A 7796-nucleotide genomic window follows, 5' to 3' on the forward strand; every position below is an offset into this window, starting at 1 on the left:
ATGTAATAATGTAAGAAATGAGACATGTAAGAAGGAAGGAAACGAGAATGAAGAAGTAAAGAAATGAAGAAGGAATTAGGAAAGTAGAAAAAATAAAAGAGGGAAGATAATAAACACGAAAGCAGGTACTAAAATTACAAGAAGCTATCGTCACCCTGATATATGAGAGACGAGACGTGACCACCGAGGACAAGATGCTGTGAGTCATCACAAGACAAATATATATCACAAATTTAGTACGTAAAGAAGCAAAGGTCACCGGCAGCAAATGACGTGGACGAGACGGAGAGCCGGCACACCACAGGAAACGGCGCCTCCTTGTTCCTGATTAGATCTAGATGCGATTTATCGAAGTTACTCGAGGATGAACTTTACTGAAAGTTAAGGGAAAATAAACTGTATGATGGAAGTATGGGAAGATAAATATAGTTACTTGAAAATGAACCTTATTGAAAATATTATGAAAACGAACCATATGATCGACGTATGGGATCGACGTATATGAGCTACGTATGGGTACAGTTATTCGAAAATAAACCTTATTGAAAGTATGGGAAAATAAACCGTATGATCGACGTATTGAAAAATAAATCTTATAGCAATGGAGAGAGAGAGAGAGAGAGAGAGAGAGAGAGAGAGAGAGAGAGAGAGAGAGAGAGAGAGAGAGAGAGAGAGAGAGAGAGAGAGAGAGAGAGAGAGAGAGAGAGAGAGAGAGAGAGAGAGAGAGAGAGAGAGAGAGAGAGAGAGAGAGAGAGAGAGAGAGAGAGAGAGAGAGAGAGAGAGAGAGAGAGAGAGAGAGAGAGAGAGAGAGAGAGAGAGAGAGAGAGAGAGAGAGAGAGAGAGAGAGAGAGAGAGAGAGAGAGAGAGAGAGAGAGAGAGAGAGAGAGAGAGAACACTAGGAAAGGTATGGCTCGCTGAAGAAGTTAATGGGTTTTGTGTCAAGGGTATTACTTTCTTTTGCAAGGTCAATTGCGTAAGCCTCCGTGTGTAATTTAAACTATTATCATCGAAGAGAGAGAGAGAGAGAGAGAGAGAGAGAGAGAGAGAGAGAGAGAGAGAGAGAGAGAGAGAGAGAGAGAGAGAGAGAGAGACACTTAGAAATCGAAAGTAAAATAATATCAGACACTAACACACACACACACACACTCTTCCACAGCGATTTGACTCTTTCAGTACTATATACAAATCAGTAGAGTGCTGAGGGTCAAAGTTGAGGAAAGTACAGTACGAGTATACCGAAGAATATTAACACGCCTCTCGCTTCATCCCTTTTCTCTTCCCTCCTTCCTTTCCCTTCCCTTCCCTTTCCCCCTCCTCGGTCCACTTTGGTTAGCGGATGGAAGCGTTGAAGAAACAGGACACTTCTCAAAAGCAGCTACCAGTCAAGTCATTAGTGTGAAAACTGTAAATGCTGTCAGAAAATAGAAGAGACTAGTACAATCTCTCTCTCTCTCTCTCTCTCTCTCTCTCTCTCTCTCTCTCTCTCTCTCTCTCTCTCTCTCTCTCTCTCTCTCTCTCTCTCTCTCTCTCTCTCATTTATCAATGAGCGAATGATAATGTACGTTCCATTAATATAAACAGGGTCAATATTTTGATCATCGTTCCTTAATCTTTTTTCAACCTCATCATTCTGTAGTGAAGTCTCGACTGGAAAGACTGGCAATGAAATGGTCCCTGACGTATAAAGGAACATGTAGAAAATATGAAAGTAAAGTATCATCTACTTTAAAGAAGCAAATATTTTTTACAAAGTTAAGATAAAAAAAATCAGCCTTAGTGGAAATTTATATTTATTAATTGGTAGTAAACTTAAATGAACAAATATACATTTAATTGAATTAAAACTATATTGTACTGACACTCAAAATGCATTTAAGAACTACCTTGTTAACACTGGGGATACAACAACAAATAGTAATGATAATGGTAATCATATCCAACATTCATACAAGTGCCTAGCTCAAACAGACACTAATGAAATTAAAAGTTATTTAAGTGGCCTCAATACTGCCGCTCTCGCTGTAGTCTCCGTGTCCCTAAAACACATTATTGACCTGTTTAAAAAATGGAGGAATTTTTCCATGCCAATTCAAAAAGGCCAAGGTGATTAATTTATATACTTCATGCATTAAAAGGATATCTATAACTAACGTCCTTTTCCAATACTAATAACATTTATGAAAATATTTTTGAAAAGTAACAGCCACCAGCTTAACAGACCACCTAGAAAACACAAACTACTCTCAGACCAGCAGCATGGATTTCGTGCATACCACTCCACAGAACCTACAATTCTACACTCCATAAGTAATTCTTTTAAAAAGATTTAGAAAAGGAAGTTTCATGTTGTTTGGATTTTTATGGATTTACTGAAAGCTTTTGACGCTTTGAAACATTCCGCATTACTTGAGAAATTAAAACACAGAGGAGTCACAGGGGTTCCTTTACAATGATCTCACAGCTCTATTAGACAAAGGAATCAAACTGTATATTGTAATAATATTTTCATTTTAAAACTGTATCGCATGGTATAAAACAAGGCATGACATTCTGAATTCTGAATTAAAATCAGTGCTTTAAAGCCAATAAACAATGACCTAATGATACTAAAATTATATATATTTTTTATAAGCACTCCAATAATTAATTATTTGACTCCACTACTCCTACAAGACAAAAATGGTGCAACGAATTGGACAAAATTTCTTCGTATACATAAAATTTAAATTCGAGTAATCACATCAGAGACGTATGTGTGAAATTATTAAGAAAACGTGGCATACTGCGTATACAGTACCCATAATGACCTCACAGAAGTTATGGTTCGTGTGTATTATAGCTTATGTTGTACTCATCTCACTGTCTGCATATGAGCATGTTCAGTACATGGCCCTCTTCTTTTCTTTAACAAACCGATAGTTGCCCAAAAGAAAATACCAATGTATATTTTGTAAAAGTATATTTGAATCAAAAGAATTTATATTCGCGACGCAAAGCATTCGAAAACTCCAGTTTATTTATAAATATATTCCGCTATTGCTCCGAGGGAAAAACGAAGAAAAAAAGTGGGTGCAGTGAAAATGCTAAACTGTTACGTTAGTAAGGACTCAATAGAAGTGAAAGTTAGGAAAAGATTCATGCAGCAAGGTCGAGTGGTACCGCAGGAAGCCTCGTTCTACACTTTACAGTGTGTGTGTCTCCACTTTTGTCTTCGCCATTGTTTTCCTTGCTCTCGCCGTAATGGGAGAATAAGAGGAATTTCACTTTGTACACGAAAACATGAAAATGTATATCAGATAAATAAGTAACATGGTTTAATCAGTTTTCACCTGTCCACCTCTTCATGATAACCGCGTAATAAAGTAAAATACGAAAATGATAAACACAACACTAATAATAATAATAATAATAATAATAATAATAATAATAATAATAATAATAATAATAATAATAATAATCATAATGATGATGATGATGATAAAAATAATAATAATAATAATAACAATAATAATAATGATAATAATAGTAATTTCGAAAGATGATAAATACTTGCACATACTCCTCCAGAGAGAGAGAGAGAGAGAGAGAGAGAGAGAGAGAGAGAGAGAGAGAGAGAGAGAGAGAGAGAGAGAGAGAGAGAGAGAGAGAGACTGACAGGTATTGTTGTGTTAATCAATTTCCGATAATTTTGGCGAATATCATGAAATTGCATTGTGGCTGTGTGTGTGTGTGTGTGTGTGTGTGTGTGTGTGTGTGTGTGTGTGTGTGTGTGTGTGTGTGTGTGTGTGTGTGTGTGTTTGGGGTCATTGCACTTTTTTGTAAGCCAAAGTCAATTTTCGGCCTACCTTACACTCACTCACACACACACACACACACACACACACACACACACACACACACAACAACAACAACAACAACAACAACAACAACAACAACAACAACAACAACAACACACAACAACAACACACAACAACAACAACAACACACAACAACAACAATTACCACCACCACAACTTCTATAACTACTACTACAACCACTATGCTGTATCCGATATAACAAGGCGAGAAAGGGCACACTTACTCAGCGGCTGGTGAATAGTTGACAGGTCAGAGGCAGGTCAGAAGACAATGGAAAACGAGTCATTTGATAGTATTTCATTATATAACGCACGTACAGTAGTAAACACCACAATATTATCGTGAATATATTTATGAATACTGGATGTAAGAATCTGAAGGTACATTATGATATGGAGGGCAATAATAAGTGGTGAAATACAATACAATGCATAAGAAAAATGAGAGAGAGAGAGAGAGAGAGAGAGAGAGAGAGAGAGAGAGAGAGAGAGAGAGAGAGAGAGAGAGAGAGAGAGAGAGAGAGAGAGAGAGAGAGAGAGTGCTGAACGCACTGTGCCTAGATTTGGCCTAGATCACCACGGGTTCAAATGACTGCCTTTAATTTGTAGTATTAGACAGAATATAATTCAGTTTCATAATACTGTAAGGAATGCATAGTCACATGTCTCTATAATGAAGCACGAAAACATGAACACGTGTATCAAGAATGAACAAGATAAGAGTCAAAGTGCAATTCAAAGTCTGCGCCAAACCGAAACATCGAACGCAGGTGATCCTGATTATTATATTATTATATTTTTTTTTATTGTCACAAAGTGAGCGGAGGGCAAGAGGTATGCATGTTTCTTACAGTGCTGTGCCTGCCAGGACTACTTTGGGTCACCATGTGTGTCAAATTTGTCACAAGGGTTCCCCTCGGTGACGCGGCCCTTTGTGTCATAAGACGGCTCGCAGCATCATGAGACGCAAATTAGTCGATAAATTTTCAATGGTTTAGTTTATGTACAAGAGTATTATAACAGTACGAATAATGTACAAGTACATTATTCCATACTGTTATAACACTGTACGGAAAACACGTTCACATGATTACACCATTAAGTGAGAAAACATGAACACAAAATGGTGTGTGAAGAACTCAGGACTCAATGCAGTCACAAGTCCTCATCGTTAACATTCACCGATCACCCTTCTTTCTTCTCCCTCCCCTGTTTCCTCTGTTGAACTCTCTCTCTCTCTCTCTCTCTCTCTCTCTCTCTCTCTCTCTCTCTCTCTCTCTCTCTCTCTCTCTCTCTCTCTCTCTCTCTCTCTCTCTCTCTCTGTGTGTGTGTGTGTGTGTGTGTGTGTGTGTGTGTGTGTGTGTGTGTGTGTGTGTGTGTGTGTGTGTGTGTGTGTGTGTGTGTGTGTGTGTGTGTGTGTGTGTGTGTGTGTTGCTAGTACGTAAGAAAGTCAATCTTGACAAGTTGATGGTGAGAAGAGAGGTGAGATGGTGGGGAAAGATGTGTAGCGGGGAGGGAAGGGAGGACATAAATGAGTAGGTCACGTGTATACAAGAGTATGCATGCTGCAGGTGTGTTTGAACTCGGGTCAGACTGAACGGTGCCGAGGAAGCAGGAAGTGGTTGAACCATGATAAAATCGCTATGGAAGAGTCACAGAGGTATACTACTACTACTACTACTACTACTACTACTACTACTACTACTACTACTGCTGCTGCTGCTGCTGCTGCTGCTGCTGCTGCTGCTGCTACTACTACTACTACTACTACTACTACTACTACTACTACTACTACTACTACTTCTACATACTGCGACAACTACTTTATTTTAATTACTACGGTGCCCCATTCCACGTTTGTTCACAGATCATAATCATAATAGGAGGCTTCATGAATTAGAGATCATTAGTCTCATCCCTAATGAAGCTCTCAATCTATCTCTATATATTTATAAATTACTACTACTACTACTACTACTACTACTACTACTACTACTATTACGATTATTATTATCATTATTATCATTATTATTATTATTATTATTATTACTATTATTATTATTATTACAAGAAAAAAGAAGATTCTTCTTTCTTTTCATTAATTCAGGATTAATTTGAGTTACGTGCTGGTCTATTTAAAACAACATATATCAACCAGCCAAGTTATATTAATTTTTTGGTGGATTATGATAGCTTAGATTAGCTGTGTTACCTAATTTATCTTAATCTGCTGTATCGTAACCTAATCTAATAGTGTTTTATCTCTCTGCACCACTCCGTACCCCATGCAAGGTAATGTTTCTGATAGTTCTCTTCCAACATAAAAAGGGTCCTTCCCTGGCAGTTGTTAATAATCACGGTAGAAAAAGATGTAAATGAAAAGTTATATAATTGAAAAGGAAAACAGGAAGAAACTGGCTTCGAAATTCAGTGGTAGATGACTAGAATAGAGTGAAATGGAAGTGATCACATTAATTCAGAGTTAATAAAAGGAAGATTAGCTACATTTATGCACAGGCATGACAGGTGAACATAGAAGAGTATATTTTGTACAGGAAAACTAGCAACCATCACCATCAAACAGCAACAGCAACAATAACAACAATGTTACAAAATCGGAAACCCCATCAAGAAAGCGCCACCGCCTTCACTATAACCATATCGCCCGCTTCCTCGCTCGTCGCTTAAACCCCACCCGGCAACTCGCAAGGCTGCACGTGAAGTAAAACACCGCGCTGGCAATCCTCCCTCACCTGACAGGCAGAAAACAGTGAGGCCGCTGCAGATGAGAGAGAACCATGCAAGTCTGTCCAAGCGACAACACAGACAGGCACACACGTCCCCACACAACCACGAGTGACGGGAAGACGCCCATGTGGTGCAGAAACCCAGGCAGTGCATCAGGGTATGTTAAGGGAAGAAAAGTTGCATTTGTGAGCCACTTAACGTGTTTGTTTTGGTGTAACAGGTGGAAGTGTTCTTGTCTTCTTACGAGAAGTGTTGCTGGTGGAGTAAAGAATGTGGATGTGATTTTTATTTAACACATATCTACAGAAAGTGTTCCTGTCTCGTTATGGAAAGTGCTGTCAGTGGAACGCGCAATGTGTACGTGTTTTTTTTTTTTGTGTGCGAGTGCTGTCTTTTTTTATATAATATTCCTGAATGGTGATACTTTGTGGCTGTCAAGAACAGACAGTACTGCTATTTCAGGGTTACGCAGAGTAATGTTTCAGACCATGCCTTTATGGCGTTATTGTGAAGGAATGCAGACAGTGCTCCTTTTTAAATAACGAAGATCGTATCTACACCCCAAGGGAGTGAAACACAAAGATACTTCCTTTCCATGGAAAAATCTGGCCGCCATAAAGTTGACTGAGACTTAACAGGGATAATTTGCTCTTCACTTGTCACCGTGTGGAGGAGGAACGATTCGTTTTAGGGTTAAGGGGAAGGAGTGAGTGGCGGCCAGTGTTGAGCGTTACGGAGTTACATAACCATGGGTGGACAGCCAGGGCCTGAGTCCACCCCGCGTGAAACAAGACGACCTGTTCTTTGTCTTACGTTCAAAATGTAAAGAGGAGGCGTATGAAGCTGATCTTAACGCAGAAGACAAGAGAGAAAGAGAGAGAGAGAGAGAGAGAGAGAGAGAGAGAGAGAGAGAGAGAGAGAGAGAGAGAGAGAGAGAGAGAGAGAGAGAGAGAGAGAGAGAGAGAGAGAGAGAGAGAGAGAGGAAATACTACACGAGAAAAGTGAATGATTTGCATTGTCGCTCAGGAATGGATCAACCTCTGCTGAAGCAAGCAAGACCTGTTCTTTGTCTTACATTTTCACCGTATTGGATACATGCACGGCCAGAACGGGAGACAGAAAATTTAAGGATCGTATTGCTTGTCAGGAAAGGAGTCAGCCGTTATGAAACGAGTAAGAATTGTTTATTTT

At 39.0% G+C, this 7796-nt stretch overlaps 1 protein-coding gene across 1 annotated transcript in view; it reads left to right on the forward strand.

Moving 5' to 3' along the window:
* Window positions 1-6590: 6590 nt before the first annotated feature.
* LOC135113535 (uncharacterized) overlaps window positions 6591-7796 on the forward strand; it is a 33844-nt gene continuing 32638 nt past the window's right edge. Inside the window, exon 1 of the mRNA XM_064028788.1 lies at window positions 6591-6762. The gene's annotated coding sequence lies outside the window, so the exon portion shown is untranslated. The remainder of the gene's footprint in view (window positions 6763-7796) is intronic.

Source organism: Scylla paramamosain, chromosome 2 (assembly GCF_035594125.1).
Source record: "Scylla paramamosain isolate STU-SP2022 chromosome 2, ASM3559412v1, whole genome shotgun sequence".
NCBI classification, from domain to species: Eukaryota; Metazoa; Arthropoda; class Malacostraca; order Decapoda; family Portunidae; genus Scylla; species Scylla paramamosain.